Raw genomic sequence first — 19,922 nt, 5'->3', positions numbered from 1 at the left:
GGTCACCCTAGAGTAAATGGGGCCTCACTTCTGAAGCTGTAGAGAAATTAACTATTACAAAGGGTTGGTACATCTTTTAATCTCAGTCTCAGATTAAGGCCAGTCTAAAACCAGTAGAATAGGTAGCTACTATAAGATATGATATTAGAACTTTGATGGAGGCAGCCCTCTTCTATGTCAAAAAAATTTCTTTCACCAGCTGGTCAAGAATTCTACCATGATGAAAATAATAACTCTGACAACAATTACTCAATGCTGAATAGTTTATTAGTGGATTTTATGTAACTATAATGACATTTTATTTTTTATTGTGTGAAATAAATAATTATTTCTTCTATTTGCCAAATTAATAAATTGAGGTTCCTAGTAATTAAGATTTCTCAAGATTCTGCAGTTAATGTGGACTCAAACTGGGCTTCTAACACTAAAACCCCTCATCCTTTCTGTTAAGGCATTTTGACTTTCAGACTCTTATAAAAATTCATACAGATCATAAAGACATCAAAGTGTTAAGGAGACACTGAAAACTCAAGCTGAAATCGCTTCTCTTCGGCATCAAGATGAGAGGAAGACTAGAGGGATGGGATCAACTCATACTTAGGATCCCTTTTGATCAGGGGAAAAGTGATGAGACTAGGACAGCTATACAGGCTGGTTGGGGATGTCACGAGGGACTCTGACGTGTCAGAGGTGACCAAGGGGAGGGAACCTGGGCATCACCAGAGGGACAAGGGAGATGGGCACCAAAATGGAGGGACAAGGACGTAGAGAAAATGGCTGCCCTTCACCCTCTGCCCAGGACCAGTTCTAGTTACAGATCATGGCCCTAACCATGCCCCAAGATGTTGCCAACAGCTCTGTCTTCAGGGAGAAAGGGCTTCTCAGGACCAAACTCCTGCTTTGTATGTTTCAGATACATTCCTCATTTTCTGTGCACCAGGCTAAATGATTTTTATCAGCCACCTCCTCCAGCTCATGTATGATTAGTGAGATATGCTGAGGGTACCCTGTATTGTTTCTCAAATAATAGTCTGCAAAGCACCTGGAACTTCAGAGAAAAGCAGCCTAATTCTCCGCTGATGTGAGCACATAGGGAGGGTTCAGGTAGTCCTTCCCTATACTCTTGGTGTGAGGCTTCTTTTTTCCTTTCTTTTTTTTTTTTTTCTTCTTGCTTAGCCTTTATGTTCTATCTTCACAGTGATGACAGACTCTATTTTATTTTGGTCCAGATTTGGCAGCTGATTTGTCAAATGACCAAGGTCAACTGGTCGTTTTCAAATGCTCAAAATGGATATCCCAAAATAATCCCCATATTTTTAAATAGAGATACTCTCCTTTTATCTAGCAATGCTCTTTCTCATCCCTATTTCTCTCTTTCCCCTCTCACCTGTCTCTTGCTCCCCCCAATCCACTTCTCTCTCTCTCTCATATTAAAAATAATTAGGTATATGTTCGATGTGATTCACAATCCCTCTCTCCCTCCTTCTACCAGTAAAAAAGATTGTTATGTTATAACTGCCACCTTTGAGTCAGTATTTCATTTAGGTTTCATTTTCTTCCTTAATTCACCAATCCTATTTCTTAAAACTGGTTAAATTTTACATAGTATGTTCAAACATAGATTATCCTGGGAATCTGCCCCATGTTCAATCTCAGGATCTCAGGGTTATGCGACATTCAATGATCCCCAGTGCCAAACTACTTCTTAGAGAGTGACAGGAATATATATATATATATATATATATAGCTAATATTAGCTATATATATATAGCTATATATATATATATATATTTAATGTGTTTTGGGAGCAGCGGGGTGAAATGTAATTTTCCACTCATTCTGATCAATGAGAAAATATTTAGAACCAGCTAAAGGCTTAGATGGGAGATAAGAAATGTCTGTTTGTAACGCCAAAGAGAACAGAACTAGATAAATTAATATGCTGTGACAAATACAGTTTCACTCCTAAATGTAGTATCTTTCCCTCTCTCCCTCCCTTCTGAATACTCACCCTGATAAGGAAAATGTCTGAGGTCCTTCTTACAGTTAATGAATTAGGATACTCAAGAGAAGTTTCTCAGAATACCTGCTTCTGAGCCAGGGCATTGAAATGATGAAACCCCAGTTCCAAATTGCCTCAGGAAATGTAATGCATTCATGTTCCAAGTACAAAGTCCCTCAAACTCACTTTGAAAGTTTGCTTAGAGTCTAAATAAATCAAACTGAAAGGCTTAATTATGAAATCTCAGAGTTGGTCATGAAAATAATAAAATGCCTGAGTTTCTGTTTCAATAGAAGTGTTAATATTTTAGCAGCTCCTAACTGCCTGTGTTCTATTTCACAATTCATGATTAAACTTTGATTTTAATAGAGCTTCAAAAAAAAAGTGAGACTTTTGCTTCAGTTATTTGTTATAACACTGGCTTGTCATTTTTAACCTGTAACTAATGTCGTCCTCTTAGCCATTCTCTCTTGGAGAGGCAGAAACAGCACAGTTAAGGCTGATGAATCCTGTGAGGTGACCTGGTCCATACCACACTCAAACAGACAAAGAATCACCATGTGGTCTCTTCTGTGGTATCTCTTCTGTGGTGTCTCTTATATCTCAGGTATAAGATTGAGAATAAAAATAACTTGGAGAAATTGACTACTCCACTTTTTTAAAAATCTGCTCTCTAATTTACTAGAGATGTCTTTTGGATTGAGGAGTAAAAAGAAGCAGGGTAAGTTGTTCTGAGAGACTCCAGCTTCTCCAATTCAGATGAAAAAATATATAAAGGGTAATAGATTCTAAAAATTCCTCAATGGAATATTTTAATATTGAAGTATAACTGGTATATAAAAGTAGCTGTGCATATTTAATGTATGGTACCACCAACCACAAGGAAGATAGTGAACATATTCATCACTTCCAAAATTTCCTTGTGTTCTTTTGTCATTTTATTGTTTTTATTTCTTTTTGTAATAAAAATACTTAACATGAGATCTACCCCCTTAACAAATGTTTAAGTGTACAATACCACATTGGTAATTATAGGCATTATGTTGTACATTAGATCTCTATAACTTTTTCATTTGCATAACTGAAATTTTTTACCCATTGAGCAACAACTCCCTACTTGCTCCTCCCCTCAATACCTAGTAAATACCATTGTATTCTCTGCTTCTATGAATTTGACTACTTTAGATGCCTCATTTAAGTGGAATTATGCAATATTTGTTCTTCTGTGAGTGGCTTATTTCACTTAGCACAATGTATTCCGGGTTCATCTATCACCCAAATGAGAAGATTTTCTACCTTTTTAAAAGGGTGAATATTGTTTCATTGTATGCATATGCCACATTTTCTTTATCCATTAATCTGTTGATGGGCATTTGGGTTTTTTCCATATCTTGAATATTGTGAAAAATGCCACAATGAATATGAGAGTGCAGATATCTCTTTGAGATCCTGATTTCAATTATTTTGAATATATGCCCAGAAATGAGATTGCTGGATCATATGATAGTTCTATTTTAAGTTTTTAGGGAAACTTCACATTGTTTTCTATAGCTGTTGCAACATTTTACACTTTCACCAACAGTGTGAAAGGGTTCCAATTTCTCCACATCCTTGCCAATACTTATTATCTTTTGTACTTTTGATAGTAGTCATTTAACAGGTGTGAGGTGATCTCTCATTGTGGCTTTGACTTGCATTTCCCTGACATTAGTGATGTTGAGTGCCTTTTTATATACCCGGTGGCCATTTGTATGGTCACGTTTAGAGAAATAGCTATTCAGTTCTTTTTCCAGTTATAAAATCTGATTATTAATTTTCTTGCTGCTTGGTTACAGAAATTTCTGACACATTTTGGATATTCATTCTTATCAGATAAATGAGTTTTTCAAATATTTTCTCTCATTTTTAGGTTGCCTTTTCACTCTGCTAATCGTTTCCTTTGCCATGCAGAAGTTTTTTAGTTTAATGTCATCCCAGTTGTCTACTTTTGCTTTTGTTGCCTGTGCTTTCAGTTCATATCCAAGAAAACATTGCCAAGACCAACATCAAGAAACTTTTCCCCTGTATCTCCTTAGAAGTTTTATAATTTCAGATCTTATGTTTAAGTCTAGTCCACTTAAAGTTGATTTTTGTCTATGGTGTAAGATAGGGGTCCAATTTATTTGTTGAAAAGACTATACTTTTCCCTATTACATATTCTTAGCAAACTTGTCAAAGATTAGTTTACTGTGCATGGATTTATATCTAGGTTCTCTATTATTTTTATTGGTCTACAGATCCATCTTCATGCAAGTATCATACTATGTTAATTACACATCTATCTAGATCCAAAACATATTTTGTTTTCCATATAATTTTTTAATTTATTTATAATTTCAACTTTTATTTTAGATTCAGGGGGTATGTGTGCAGGTTTGTTACATGGGTATATTTTGAAACTAGGAAGTCTGATGCCATCAACTTTGTTCTTTTACGAGATCACTTTGGTTATTTTGGGTCTTTTGTGGGTTCAGATGGATTTTAGTTTTTTTTCTATTTTTATAAAAAACCCATTGAGATTTTGATGGGTATAGCATTGAATCTGTAGACAGCTTTGCATAGTATGCACATTCTAACAATATCAAGTCTTCCAATCCATGAACACTAAATGTCTTTGAGTCTATTTGTGCCTGATTTATTTCATTACATTTTCTGGTTTTTAGTGTACAAATCTTTCACTTCTTTGGTTAAGTTTATACTTAAAGTCTTGAAAAAGAGAACATCTGCTCTCTTAGCGGAGTACTCTCTAACTATACTTAACTTCTTTAAATTTATGTGTACATATAGATATTGACTGCAGAAAATCAGAAAAGTCAGAGAAGAACACTGAGAATCTTAAAACCACCTATAATTCCATCACAAAAAGGTAACAATTTTTCCTATTTTTGTGTAAATGCTTCCAGACTTTATATGATCCTCTTTCCACAACTGTGAAGATGAATCTATGATGTTATTTTTAATAATTTCAAGGTGGTTCCTTGATTGTACCAAAAGTTTATCATATATTAAACCAAGATGAATTACTTGCTATCTATTGAGATCTAATGTGATATAATAAAAGCCATTAGGAGGAAGTGGTTTCTCATTTTTCCTAAGGATGGAAGCATTAGGAAAAAGAGATTTGATTAAGAGAATATGGAGACAAATCAAAATCTTTAATCCAGGGCTTAGCCTTTGGAATCATGATTTAATCTAAAACAGGAAGGTTCCTTAGAGCTGTCATTTTTAAAATATGCTTGCTCTTGTCTCTGATGCTGTTTTAATGCAACTGCTGATAAGAATCCACTCCTCACAATACCAGAACCAAGCCAAGCATATTTTAAAGTGGCAGGTCTAATTTCCAAATTCAGCCTCAGTGTTACGAATATAAATCATCAACCAGAGAAGTAAACAGGCTGTAGAGGTCCTGATCAGTAATTCATCCTTCTCAACAAACTTTCCAAAGACCAAAACTTCATCTCCAAGAACTCACAGAGGTAACCAGAGACAGCTGAAGGCTCACCTCCAAGTAGAAACTGGCTTAGACAGTTAGGGTTCAACACTGGGCCCAGTACAGAGAAAGAAACAAAATCTAGATTTACAATGAATTGACCATTCTCCTTGCTCTATGTTAAAACCAGGTACTTGTAATAATCTTTAGATCTTCTACCTACACATAATAGGGTGATTATCAGCTGAACAGTCATTTGGAGGCAAGGCGAAATTCTAGGCAAAGAGATCAGTATAGGAAAAGAGACTACAGCATCAATGGGATAGTGAATTTTGGTAACTACAAGTAACTGGATATGACTGAAGCATGGACTGTGAGCTTGTTAAAGGGCATCACAATAGAGAGATGGGGTAGAAAAGAGCCAGATCAGATTGTAAAGGTCCTTCTAGTTAGTGGTCCTTAAACACTGAAACTACCTGGAGAGTGTCAAAAATACTGATGCTTGGTCTCACCCTTAGAGCTTCTAATTTAAGTGGTCTAGGGTATAATCTGAGCAACTGCAATGATAAAAGCACACTAGCTAATTCCAATAGACAGCAAAGTTGGGGAACCATTCTTCTAGGTCATTATCAGAAGCATGTACTTCATCTAAGGATAATAGAAAGTAAAATAATTATTTGTAAAGCATGGAAGTGTCATATTTAGACTTTATACTGTGTTTCATTGTTTTGTTTTTAGTTTATGTTGTATATGTATTTATTCGTTCTTTCTTTTAACAAATAGTGAATATCTACCCTGTCTCAGACTCTGACATACATTTTTTTACTTTTCCTGAAAACAATCCTTCTGTAACTTCCATGCATTTTCTTTTTTTCTTTTTCTTTTTTTAATTATACTTCAAGTTCTGGGATACATGTGTGGAACGTGCAGGTTTGTTACATAGGTATACATGTGTGATGGTGGTTTCCTGCACCCAGCAACCCATCATCTACATTAGGTATTTCTCCTAATGCTATGCCTCCCCTTGTCCCCCAGGCCCTGACAGGTCCTGGTGTGTGATGTTCCGCTCCCTGTGCCCATATATTCTTATTGTTCACCTCCCACTTATGAGTGAGAACACGCAGTGTTTGGCTTTCTGTTCCTGTGTTAGTTTGCTGAGAATAATGGTTTCCAGCTTCATCCACGTCCCTGCAAAGGACATGAACTCATTCTTTGTTATGGCTGAATTGTATTCTATGGTGTATATGTGCCACATTTTCTTTATCCAGTCTAACATTGATGGGCATTTGGGTTGCTTCCAAGGCTTTGCTATTGTGAACAGTGCTGCAATAAACATATGTGTTTATGCGTCTTTATAGTAGAATGATTTATAATCCTTTGGGTACGTACTCAGTAATGGGACTGCTGGGTCAGATGGTATTTCTAGTTCTAGATCCTTGAGGAATTGCCACACTGTCTTCCACAATGGTTGAACTAATTTACACTCCCACCAACAGTGTAAAAGCGTTCCTATTTCTCCACATCCTCTCCAGTATCTGTTGTTTCCTGACTTCTTAATGATCGCCATTCTAACTGGCACGAGATAGTATCTCATTGTGGTTTTGATTTGCATTTCTCTAATGACCAGTGATGATGAGCTTTTTTTCATATGTTTGTTGGCTGCATAAATCTCTTCTTTTGAAAGGTGTCTATTCATATTCTTTGCCCATTTTTTGATGGGGTTGTTTGTTTTTTTCTTTAAATATCTTTAACTTCCTTGTAGATTCTGGATATTAGCCCTTTGTCAGATGGATAGATGGCAAAAATTTTCTCCCATTCTGTAGGTTGCCTGTTCACTCTTATGATAGTTTCTTTTGCTGTGCAGGAGCTCTTTAGTTTAATTAGATCTCATTTGCCAATTTTGGCTTTTGTTGCAATTGCTTTTGGTGTTTTAGTCATGAAGTCTTTGTTCTTGCCTATGTCCTGAAAGGTATTGCCTAGGTTTTCTTCCAGGGTTTTTTACGGTTTGGGGCCTTACATTTAAATCTTTATTCCATCTTGAGTTAATTTTTGTATAAGGTGTAAAGAAGGGGTCCAGTTTCAGTTTTCTGCATACAGCTAGCCAGTTTTCCCAACACCATTTATTGAACAGGGAATCCTTTCCCCATTGCTTGTTTTTGTCATAGACTTGTGTTTTAAAAAGATCACCATGCAGGATTTTGGGGGAAATGGCAGAATTGGCAGCATTGTTTTTAACCACTTCAAATATCCACATTTAAAAAATCAACCAACTAACAGAAACAGAAACTCATAGACATATATGACACAATTAGCTGACAAAGTATCCCCACAAATATTAAAATACAAGCAGAAGGGAACAAATCGTCTACAATCACAAGACCTACATGATAATGGCATCTGTATAGAAAGAAGAAAAAACATGAAAGTAGGGTTTAAAGCACTTGAGAATAGGACAACCCCCAAAGAGTCAGCAGATATGTACTGGAAAGCATAGTAAGCCAATTTAAGACCAAAAACAGAAACTGGGAGAGTCTCTCCCTAAACTAGACTGAAAGAATTGAAGCAGTTTACCCCCCATAAGTCCTCAATACTGACTTATCAGGACTCTTTTCTAAGATGGGGCCAAATATTGAGAAAAAAAGTCTACTATGAGTAGAATAAAAATTAAACAAGATAGAGAGACCATAACGAAACAAAAAGAATGTCTAGGCCAAAATGAGGAAGAGGAACAAAGCCAGGAAATCTCAGGAAGCAAGCAACCATGTTTTTGAAAATTATACCAAAATAACAGAAGGGGAAGTTCTGTGGAATTAAAAAATTTCCTGAACCCCACCTTATTCTAAATGTTCTGGAAAGATAATCACATATAAATAAACAACATAAACTGTTAAGTTCAAATTCTATACAAAGATGTAATAAGAAAAGAGAAATTAAGCGACAGAAAAACAATTTCCATACAAAGATGTTATAAGGAAAAGAGAAAAGTGAGCAGAATAACACTCTTCCAGACAATAAATTCATGCCAGAATGACATGCACATAAAGGAGATTCAAATTGCTGTCCACTGTTCCAAAATTCTCAAACGCATCCAGAATTCATACAAAACATGGAAGAGCAACACAAACTGAATTAGAGAAGACTCAGATTTAGATGACAGTTGTTTATGAAAAAATTATAAGTAAAAGGATAAATAATTTAAGAAATGAAGACTAAACTAGAACACAAGAGCACATAAACACAAAAGAGAATGTCTTAGAATTTAAAATTAAGAAGTTGAGATCAAAAGTGTCCTAGAGAAATGTCAAATATAAAAAGTAGGTCAAAAAAATTTCACATATTTTCACATACATATAATAGGAGTCCCTAAAGAAAAAATGAGGCAAGGGAACAGAACAAATGCTAAAAAGAAAAATTTAATTGTCAAATATATATGTGTACATATATATGCATATCATATCTAATATATGTAATATAACACTATTATAAATACTATACAACATTATGTAATATATATTAGAATTGTATATTATATATTATATATATTTGAAAGTATTTATATATACATACACAAACACATATATATGTATAAATTACATTTTGAAAGAGCATACTATGGAGATCAGAATATCAATCTGGAATAGACAACACCAATATATTTCTAGTAAAATTATTAGACTTTTTGGAGAAGAAAGCATGTGTCTTATTAATGAAATAGTATTAAATTATCATTAGACTTTTTTATAGTAAGACTTTATGCCAGAAGAAAATGTAGTAACACATGTAAAATATTCAAGGAAAGAAAGTAGAAGCTAAAGGTTTTGTATCTGGCAAAACTCACATGTATAAAGGGCACAAACTATTAATTGTAATATGTGAGGGCATCTTTTTAAAAAAAATTTTATTGAGGCATGACTGACATACAAAAACTATGCATCTTTAACGTATACAATTTGATGAATTTAGCTCAAAAGCTTTCTGGGAAATCTGTAATAGAACAAGCTTTACTTAAATGACTAAAGAGGTGTTAAGATAGGGACTTGTGGTGAGCATTAAACACATATTTACTTGAAATGATGTTTTATTATTGAGAATCATGATTTTTGATGTGGAAGAAAGGAACCCAAATGTAATATAGAAGAGCTTAAGTAAACACTCCATAGTCTTTCATTTGAATTGGAAGTATCACTATGAACTGGTGAAGTGTTTCATCTTTGTGTGTGGGGGGTGGGGGTTGGGGGGAGGTTGTTTGTGTATTTTGACTCTCTCCACTAAAAAAATCATGAAACAATGGCAATCCCAGTAGCAGTGAGTGTGCCTAGCACCAATATTGTAGTTTTGAAATGTCACTTCTCAGCAAAATAAACCAGGCCTCCTTGGAGACAGTCGAATCCAGATCTGGTTGAGGAAACATATAAGATAATCCTGGAATACCCTATTATACCTGATAGCAAGAAAGTTATCAAAAATTACCAAAGTCATGTCAAAAAGACTAAGGATAAGTGCTTGAGGGGCTGGATATCCATTTTCTATGACTTGACTATTGCTTATTGCATGCCTGTATCAAAGTATCTAATGTACCCCATAAATATATTCACTTACTGTGTAAAAATAAAATAAGACAGCTATAGATCCTCAAAAAATAAAAAAGACTCATAAGCCAAGTTGAAGAGGCTCCCACTGGCCAAGGATAGAACAACTTGAGCTTCATAATGATAATAATTATAATAGATTTAAGCCATGAAATATGTTTAAATCAATGAGTTCATGTGGATAATTTTTAATGTAACTTGTCACATATGGAGGATGACAGAAAAACACTTCATCATCTTGAAAATCAGTAAGTTAAGAAAAACATCAAGCTTCCACCTACCTTTCTTATATATACTGTACCATTAAGATAAACAATAGTAAAGGAAGAGAAGCATCTCTTTATGAAAGCAGAAAATGAAAAATATAGTAGACAGAATTTCTGGAATGACGAAGTAAGAATACCACCAGACTCTCTCTCCAGAAAAAAAAAATAATTTATTTGGTGAAATTATTAAAAACAACTGTTAAGGTATTTAGAAATTATCATAATTGCATATAACAAATGGAGAAACATTTATTCAAGAAAAATTTACAAACTTTTAGTAAGAACAATTGACCTATGGCGTTTAAGCCATGACCTACTCCATTACGTGCCCTTCAACTTACAAGCTCCAAGTAACGGAAACTCTACCCCATTAGACAAGTTTATAGTAACCTCACTTTCCAGATCCTAGTGTCAGGCTCCAGTTTCACCCAAATAAGGGCAGTCTGCCTGCGTTTCTCATTCTCACTACTCCCCAGACTCCTGTTGCAGAAGCTTGATTCTAAGCAAACATGGCCAAGAGAACTTGAGCTCTCTTATTTTGACAAGTTCTATCTTGTATAAAGGAAGTTCTACTCAAACCATAACAGGCTGAAAATATTGAGGCCACAATTGTTTCAAATCCAGCTTTCCCAGATGGTAGAGGTTCCTTGGCAAAAAGGAAAAAACAACAACAACAAAAACAAAAACCAGGGACTTCCACTTTTATCCCTAGTATCCCTAGTACCTAGTATAGAGCAAAGGTGTCACTCAAAGAGCAGGTCTCCATGCTTGACCACGTTAGCTGTGGTTCTACAAAGTCAAAGAGATCCACAGCTCTACCTGAGGGAGCTGAACTTAAGTGAAACAGAGAGTGGAGTGTTTGATACCTAAGAGTGTTGTCAAAAACAATGGAGATCTTGGTGAAGAATGATTAAGAAAAGGCTGGTAACTCCAAAACAAGCAGAATTACAGAGCAACCAGAAAATAAGTCAAAATAATCAAAGGAAGGAAGGAAAGAAGGGAGGGAGGCAGAAAGGGAGGGAAGGAGAGAAGAAGGAAGGAAAAGTTGGAAGGAGGGAGGGAAAGAAAGAGAAATAGAAAGAAAGGCAGAGAGAATGACAGAAAGAGAAAGAAAGAAAGAAAGAAAGAAAGAAAGAGAAAGAAAGAAAGAAAAAGACAGAAAAGAGAAAAGAAAAGAAAAAGAATGAGAGCCAAGAAGAGCCTTCATAATAATATCACAGTCAACTCTGCTAGTCACAAGGCTGTGGTGTCTGGTAGTCACAAGGCTGTGGCACGTGCTAGGAAGCATCCACTCAGAAGCAGTCAGAGAAAAGATTTAGGACAGAATCAAAGCATGTCCAAAGCTTCACTCAGACACATCAACAGAAGCTGAAACCTTGCTAGCACAAAGGGCTTAAACACTACTTCTGACAAAATACTGGAAGGCTAATAAGCTACTTTGAACCAAGGGCAGTAACAAAAACCAATACTATTAGCAATGAAGAGGGGTATTTTTTAATGATAAAAGGATCAATCCATCAGGAAAATGTAACAAATTTGAACATATACATTTAAATTTAACAAAAGATGTGCAAGTCTTGTACACTAAAAACTATAAAGTATTGTTGACAGAAATTAAAAATATTAAACTTTTTTTAAATGTTGAAATGTTCATGAACGGAAGACAATACTTTTAAAATGACAGTATTCTGCAAGTCAATCTACAGATTCAATGCAATCTCCAACAAAAATCCCAGATTTTTTTTTTTTTAGAAATTGACAAGATGATCTTAACATTTATATAGAAATGGAAGAGATACAAAATTGCTGAAAGAAATCTTTAAAAAAAAACAAATTTAGAGAACTCATACATCCTGATTTCAAAATTTACTACAAAGCTACTACTATAATCAAGACACTGTGGTACTACATAAGGATAGACATATAAATAAATAAAATATGACTGAGAATTCAGAAGTAAAACCTTATATCTATAGTCACTGATCCTCAGTACGAGTACCAAGATAACTCAATAAGAATAGTGTTTTCAACAGATTGTGCTGGGACAACTGGATATCCACATGCATAAGAATGAAGTTGGATTCTGACCTCATATCATAAACAAAAAGTAACTTAAAATAAATCACAGACCTAAATGTAAGAGATAAAAATAACAACTCTTAGAAGAAAACAAAAATAAATCTTTTTGTCTTTGGGTTAGCCACCAAGGGGTTCTTAGATATGGCACTAAAAGCACAAGCAACAGAATGAGAAAATAGACTGCATCAAAATTAGCAACTTTGTGCTGCAAATGGTATCACTGATAAAATGAAAAAGAAAACCTATGGAATTGGAGAAAATATTCCCACATCATACATCTGATAAGGGATTTATATCCAGAATATATAAAGAACTCACAACTCAATAAAAAACATAAATAACCCAATTAAAAATGAACAAAGGATCTGAATAGATCCAAAGATCTACAGATAGTCAATAAACACATCAAAAATACTCAACATTATTCATCATTAGAGAAATGCAAAGCAAAACCACAGTGAGTTTTTTTTTTTTTTTTTTCAGTAGAGATAGGGCCTCATTATATTGCCCAGGCTGGTCTTGAACTCCTGGCCTCAAGGAATCCTCCTGCCTTGGCCTCCCAAAGTGCTAGGATTACCGGTGTGAGCTGCTGAACCATGCCACAGTGAAATATTACCTCACACCTACTAGAATGGCTAGGCTATCAAAAAGTCATACAATAATAAGTACTGATGAGGATGTGAAGAAATTGGAACTCTTAGGCATTAGAGGTGAAATGTGAAGTGGTGCTGGCAATTTGGAAAACGGTTTTTCAGTTCATCAAAAAGTAAAACATAGAGTTACCATATGACACAGCAATTCCACTTCTATTTTCTGCAGAAAATACAAAGGACGATGGTGCATAGTGAATTGTACCATGCATTTGCAATCAGCCACATCCAAACCGTGAGAAACTCCGTAGTTCAAACAGCCTGTGTTTTCAACAGATACATTTTAAGACAAAATGATGAGGGATAAGTATAAAGCTGTCAAGGAAATGTTTAGTATAAAAGTTGTTGAGGTGGACAAAGGGGTTGTGTTTGAAATGTGGTGCACAGAAGGGGCTTCCAGAATGTCTAACCGAGTTCTATTTTCTGACCTGGTCATGATTAGGTTACAGGATGTTTGCCTTAGAATAATTCATTAAGTAATGCATTTTGCTCTGTGACATTTTCTGCATCTGTTGTTGGTGGGCTTTTTTAAATACTTTTTTTTTTTAGATTATGAAAACTTTCTCTTTAATCAAGGCTTTTAACATGAACAGACTTCTTGAATAATATGGAAAGTTTCCAATATATTGAAACATAAATCCACAAGTCACCATACATACAACACCCGGCAGGAAAAAACAAAAACAGCAAGTTTACACGATCCCCCTGTAACAGCCATGATCTTAATCTCAGATGCTTCCTCCATCTACCAACTGTGTTCTGGATACAGAGCACACCGTGGCTCCTGGGGTCACACTCAGCTCAGGCTGTGGCCCACAGAGCACTCATCTCTCTGGGCTGTGGTGGTGGTGGCTCTACTCAAGAAGCAAAACAGTTACCAGCACATTCACAAAGCGTGTTGAACATCTTTTAAATATCAAAGTGAGAAACAAGAAGGCAACGTAATAGTGTTATCAGAAAGATGTTAGGAAGCAAGGACAGCTGTGTAAAGCTCGAGGCTGGAAGGTGGCTCGCCAGCTTCATTTATCTGGCTTCTTGGGTAGCGGGCACTGGAATAGTAAGATGTGAGCCTCTGGTTCATGGATCATGTAATGGACTCATCCCTGACTCTGCTGAACACCAAGATTCCTCCATTCCGATTCAGACTCTGCTGAACTCCAAGATTCCTCCATTCAGATTCAAGTGGGTTTTAGGGACCAGCTTGGCTATGTCCTTGGGCAACATGACATGCCAATACTCAAACCCCTCATCATTGTATTTCTCCAAATAGTAAATTTATTTGTGTGATATGATCGCTGCGTCTGCAAGCTTTCAGTCCCACACCACCAACATCCAAGCAACTCCCAGCAGCACCAAATATTTTTTAATGAACTAAATAAATAATTACTCTGGAAGTAATGTGGGGAAGAGATTTTGAATTTCAGCAAGATAAGATTAGAACCAGAAAAAAAAAAAAAAAAAAAACAGATGAAATTAGAACCAGAAAGGAACATGTGCAAGACACAGAGGAAGTTAGGAATATATATGAAGCTTCCTAAGAGGCAAATTAATAGAATTTGGTGACTAATCGAATAAAGGGAGTGAGGAAGAGGTAGAAGATGGTGACTTACAGGCTTTTTAGCTCAGATCAACGAGTCGAAAAACACAGGATAAGTACATCTTTTCTCTCACCCCTGACAACCTTTGACTATTGATTTTCCCTGTCCAGTGGCCATTTTTCCTTGGTCTGGTAACAGAAAACATACTTTCCTTAGCAACCCATTCTCAGTCCATAGGCTTCAAGTGGCTGTCTCCACCTGTGCTCTAAGGAGAGCTGGAGAGGCCAGTGACCCAGCCTATGTTTTCTTTTTTTTTTTTGAGTCGGAGTCTCGCTCTTTCACCCAGGCTGGAGTGCAGTGGCGCAATCTCGGCTCACTGCAGGCTCCGACCCCGGGGTTCACGCCATTCTCCTGCCTCAGCCTCCCACGCAGCTGGGACTACAGGCGCCCGCCACCTCGCCTGGCTAGTTTTTTGTATTTTTAGTAGAGACAGGCTTTCACCGTGTTAGCCAGGATGGTCTCGATCTCCTGACCTCATGATCCGCCCGCCTCGGCCTCCCAAAGTGCTGGGATTACAGGCGTGAGCCACCGCGCCCAGTCCTATGTTTTCAACAGATACAGAGCATCCTGCATCAACCACAGTGATTGATGCAGGTATGAGAACATGACCCAAGCTAGGTTTATTGGAATTGAGTGGATGAGCCCATCTCCTCTCAAAGCTCTAGGTTTATTACTGTGGCTACTATGAAATAGGAACTTGTCTAGGAGTGATACCCACACAGCAGAAAACAGAGCAGAAACAGATGCACAGAGTCCACACGTATGCTCATACAGAGTGTTAATGACATTGATTTAGTTTCTGGATCCAGGCAGGCCTGAAGACAGTCTATTCCTGTGCTTTTCAGCTATGTGTGAATCATTATATTCTAATTTTTCCTTTAAAAGCAGATTGAATAAGATTTCTGTCACTTAAAAATGAAAATATCTTCACTAATGCAGGATCAAGGAACATTGTACTGTTTCCAGACTTACTCATATACATAGTCTAGTGCTGGCTAATAGAAATACAATGTGAACCACACATCTAATTTTAAGTTTTCTAGTAGCCGCATTAAAAAAAGTAAAAATAAGTGCATAAAATTAATTTTACAAATATATTGTATTTAACCTAATATACATAAAATCATTTCACACGTAATCAATATTTTAAAAATTATTACTTTACATCTCTTTTGTAAAGTACATTTCTAAGTCTTTGAAATCTACTGGACAGTTTAAACTTAAAACATCTCAATTTAGAATAGCCTCATTTCAAATGTCCAATAGCCACATGTGGCTATTGTAATGAGCAGCAAAGATCTAAGCCATTCCCTACCTTTTCCAGCAAAGTCTGCCTTCTCTTGAGTCCTATTGCTAGTATCCCAGAATTGACAGGTACGTTAAAAGTCGTGTGGTCAACCCTCTCATTTTATAGGCAAAGAAAATAATAATGATCTATACTAATGAAAGTGTTAGTTTCAGAGCTGGAATTCATAAAAAAATAGGAAAAACAACGGATAGATATTGAATAGTTACTACCTGTAAATGTTGATATTGGTTTGTTTGTTAGGTTTTGTGTTTGTGTTTGGCTATCCAGTATTAACTCTTTCCTATTTGAGGAAATTAATAATATTAATAGATAATATCTAGTGAGTATATTATATGTCAGATACTATCTTGAGAACTTGACAAATATTGACTCATTCAATCCTCAGAGTGACCCTAATGAGGTAAGTATCTTAATCCTCATTTATCTATGAAGAACAAATAAATTAAGACATGGGACTGGGATTTGAACCTAGGGCTTTTGGATCCTGAATCCACACTATTAACCCATCCGTTACTCCTGCCCCATGGTCTTGCTGAAGGCAGCAACATGTTTCCCATTGTAGAGGCCCAATGAGACATTTACTCTTTCTCCCTGTTCTGTGGCAGCTCGGGTACTTAACTCAGGCTTGGTGAGTGGATTACTCCCAGAAATTCACACCTGAGGGAGATGATGCAAATGCAAAAGATGTATGAGAATTTATTCATCATGGAGGACAGCAGCTGGGACACCTGAGTCAGATCATACCTGTGGCCTAGCCTCTTGAGGACCTGAATTCCTGCCTGTCTTCCAAAACCGAATCTACAGTTTCCCGGTTTTCTGTGAAGTCCTGATGTCCTTTCGATAACATTCTTTTTGCTTAAAACTTCCAGAGTCCATTTTTATTATCAACATCCAAGAATGTTGATTAATACCAGTAGTACATATTATTATAGTCATTTTACACAAAAATAAACTTAATCCTTAAAAAGTAAAACACTTTTGCTTTGGCCGGGCCTGGTAGCTCACACCTATAATCCCAGCACTTTGGGAGGCGGAGGCAGGAGGATCACGAGGTCATGAGCTCGAGACCAGCCTGACCAACATGGTGAAACCCCATCTCTACTAAAAATACAAAAATTAGCTGGGCGTGATGGCATGCTCCTGTAATCCCAGCTACTCAGGGGGCTGAGGCAGAAGAATCGCTTGAACCCGGGAGGCAGGGGTTGCAGTGAGCCAACATTGCGCCACTGTACTCCAGCCTGGGCGACAAGAGCGATACTCCATCTCAAAAAAAAAACAAAACGTTAAACACTTTTCCCAATATTTTCTAGGAAGTAGTTGGCAAAACTAGAATGTGGACACAGGCCTCATAGGTAGTCTCCAACTACCTGCTATTCTGGACTAGAATCTACGTCTCCTGAACCCAGAATCCTTTTTCTTTCCATGAGGCCAATCCTCCAATCCATGAAAAATAGCCTTACAAAATGAGGTCAAAGGGTTAAAATAAAGTGAACAGTGCTTTACGTGGTCTTTAAAAATTAAATCCTAAGGAGAGCATGCTTAACACTGTTACAGAGCCATGGAAGAGGTATTTAGGGCACCAGACCATATTAATCATAATAAGTAGTTAGAAGTCAATCCCATCTGCCACTATGCCAGGTCTGCCTGCCCCAAAGTGTAAACATTTATTAAGTCCCACAGGATTTAGCTTTAGCCCAACAGAGAGGAAGAAAAGAATTGAGACTTGGACAGCTTCCACCTTATAGTCACATCTGCACAACAGGTCACCTAGTTAAAACTAAAGTGGTTCCCACAGGGAGCTAGAAAGAGCAGCTCTATAAATATGCTCCTACAAGCACAACTGTTCTTTGCCCCTTTGGTGTGTGGATGGCTGAAAGCAGTGTACCAGAAAATGCTGGAGAATGGACTCTAGGCCAGTAAAATAGCAGAGAAATGCTGAAGTACTGAATGTAGGACAGAGGAGACAACAAAACAGTTACAGAATTCTTGGAGAATGGCATCAGAATAAAACTACACACACACACACACACACACACACACAGGAAAGCGCACACACACACACAGAGCACACAAAAACAATCACCACCACAAAACAAAATCACTTCTACCAAGGATGGCAAAAGCACAAAGAGAAGGAAATTATCTGATACTATTACAAGCAGTGTAAATAACCCCAACTTCTTTGAAAGACAATTGGCAATATTTATCAACATTTTAAATATATGGATCCTTTGTCCTAGCAATCCCATTTCCGGTAATATACAATAACATATGTACAGGCCGGGCGCAGTGGCTCACGCTTGTAATCCCAGCACTTTGGGAGGCCGAGGCGGGCGGATCACGAGGTCAGGAGATCAAGACCACGGTGAAACCCCGTCTCTACTAAAAATACAAAAAATTATCCGGGTGTGGTGGCGGGCACCTGTAGTCCCAGCTACTCGGAGAGGCTGAGGCAGGAGAATGGCGTGAACCCGGGAGGCGGAGCTTGCAGTGAGCCGAGACTGCGCCACTGCACTCCAGCCTGGGTGACAGAGCAAGACTCCGTCTCAAAAAAAAAAAAAAAAAAAAAAAAAGAATAGTATATGTACAAGAATATTTATTGCAGAATTTTGTTTGTAATATCTAATAATGGCAATGAAGACAATATTCCTTATAAGGAGACCAATACTTATAGTACGTTCACATTTTGAAATATAAAACATACTTTGAAAAAGAATGAGGTAGTTCTATATTTAAAAACATGAAGTGATATTCATGATAAACTGGTGTAGGGAAAACCAAGTGGCTGAATAATATAGTAGATAGATTAAACCAACAGATACACACAGTGATCTGGAAAGACATTGCTATCAGCAACTTATTCAGATCTCACAACAAATCTATGGGTGATACTACTGTTATCTTTGATTTATAGATAAACAAATGAAGCAATTTACAGACAGGTAAAACGCCTTAGCTAAGGTCATAGCTATTCAGTAAAATGGAGTGGGTAAGGGGGCTATCAGGGCTTTTAAAATATAATCCACTTTGTTTTATATTTTTCTTGAATGAACTGTAATTTTTTATGAAGCTACAAAGGATCACAGAAACTTTTTTAAGAAACCAATAAAAACCATGGACCCACGGGTTCTTGACATTTGCCTCTGGCCACTTCCCCTTCTAAACTTCACAGCACATCTCCTAGCTCCCTTCCTCATGTGCCTCCCTCTTCCACTTTGAAGTGACAGAAAGAATTCAGCTCCTCTGGCTTCCGCAGAGAGATATTTCCACCATCTAACAGCCTTCATCATTAGGAAATAAGCATTCATATTAAGACCAGTGGTTCCTTGGCTCCCACAATGTTGTCTCCCACAATGTCACAATTGTATTTGCGCTACAGGAAAGAAAAGAGTTTCACATGACCTATTCAGTGATAATAACCACCTCTATGATTCAGCTGTATTATGACATATTTTAGATACTGATTAGGCCAATATTCTAATCACTTCAACAAGAATGAAGGAGTAGGCTTTGGATGATTGTTTTAAAACTTCATTAAGTTTGTCCAGTTACAATCAATTCCTTTGTATCATATCAAAAGTGTATAATGTATAACATTACATGAAAACTGATGGAAAAACATGGTAAGTATTAATAAATGAGATGAAGTACAGAACCAGTGGAGCCTAATTTTCCCTCCCTCTGGCCTTTTAAAAGGATTGCTGTAATCTATATGAGCAGTAGTATCCCATGAATTACACATCCCTCCCTCATTCAGGATCCTCATACTGAATATTATGATGTCTATGAATATTATTATGTCCCTCTGTGAAATACAATTAATTTAGCTATTAATTCATCAACAAAAAGCAGGTGACTACCTCTAATATCTAGTAAAGGTAAATCATTTCCTAGCTTGGGAGTAGACTTCCAAATCTAAAATGAGAGACAAAAACCACCCAGAAAGGTAAAGCTTCCCAC

General features: G+C 36.7%; 1 protein-coding gene and 1 pseudogene across 4 annotated transcripts in view; both read right to left on the bottom strand.

Annotated features, from left to right (window-relative positions):
* KCTD16 (potassium channel tetramerization domain containing 16) overlaps positions 1-19,922 on the bottom strand; it is a 316,361-nt gene that overhangs the window by 26,187 nt on the left and 270,252 nt on the right. The window lies entirely within an intron of this gene.
* Positions 14,075-19,922, bottom strand: part of LOC116470290 (cyclin-dependent kinases regulatory subunit 1-like) — a 34,910-nt pseudogene continuing 29,062 nt past the window's right edge.

This window comes from Hylobates moloch, unplaced genomic scaffold (genome assembly GCF_009828535.3).
Source record: "Hylobates moloch isolate HMO894 unplaced genomic scaffold, HMol_V3 SCAFFOLD_6, whole genome shotgun sequence".
NCBI lineage: Eukaryota > Metazoa > Chordata > Mammalia > Primates > Hylobatidae > Hylobates > Hylobates moloch.
This window is presented reverse-complemented; position numbering and strand designations above follow the sequence as displayed.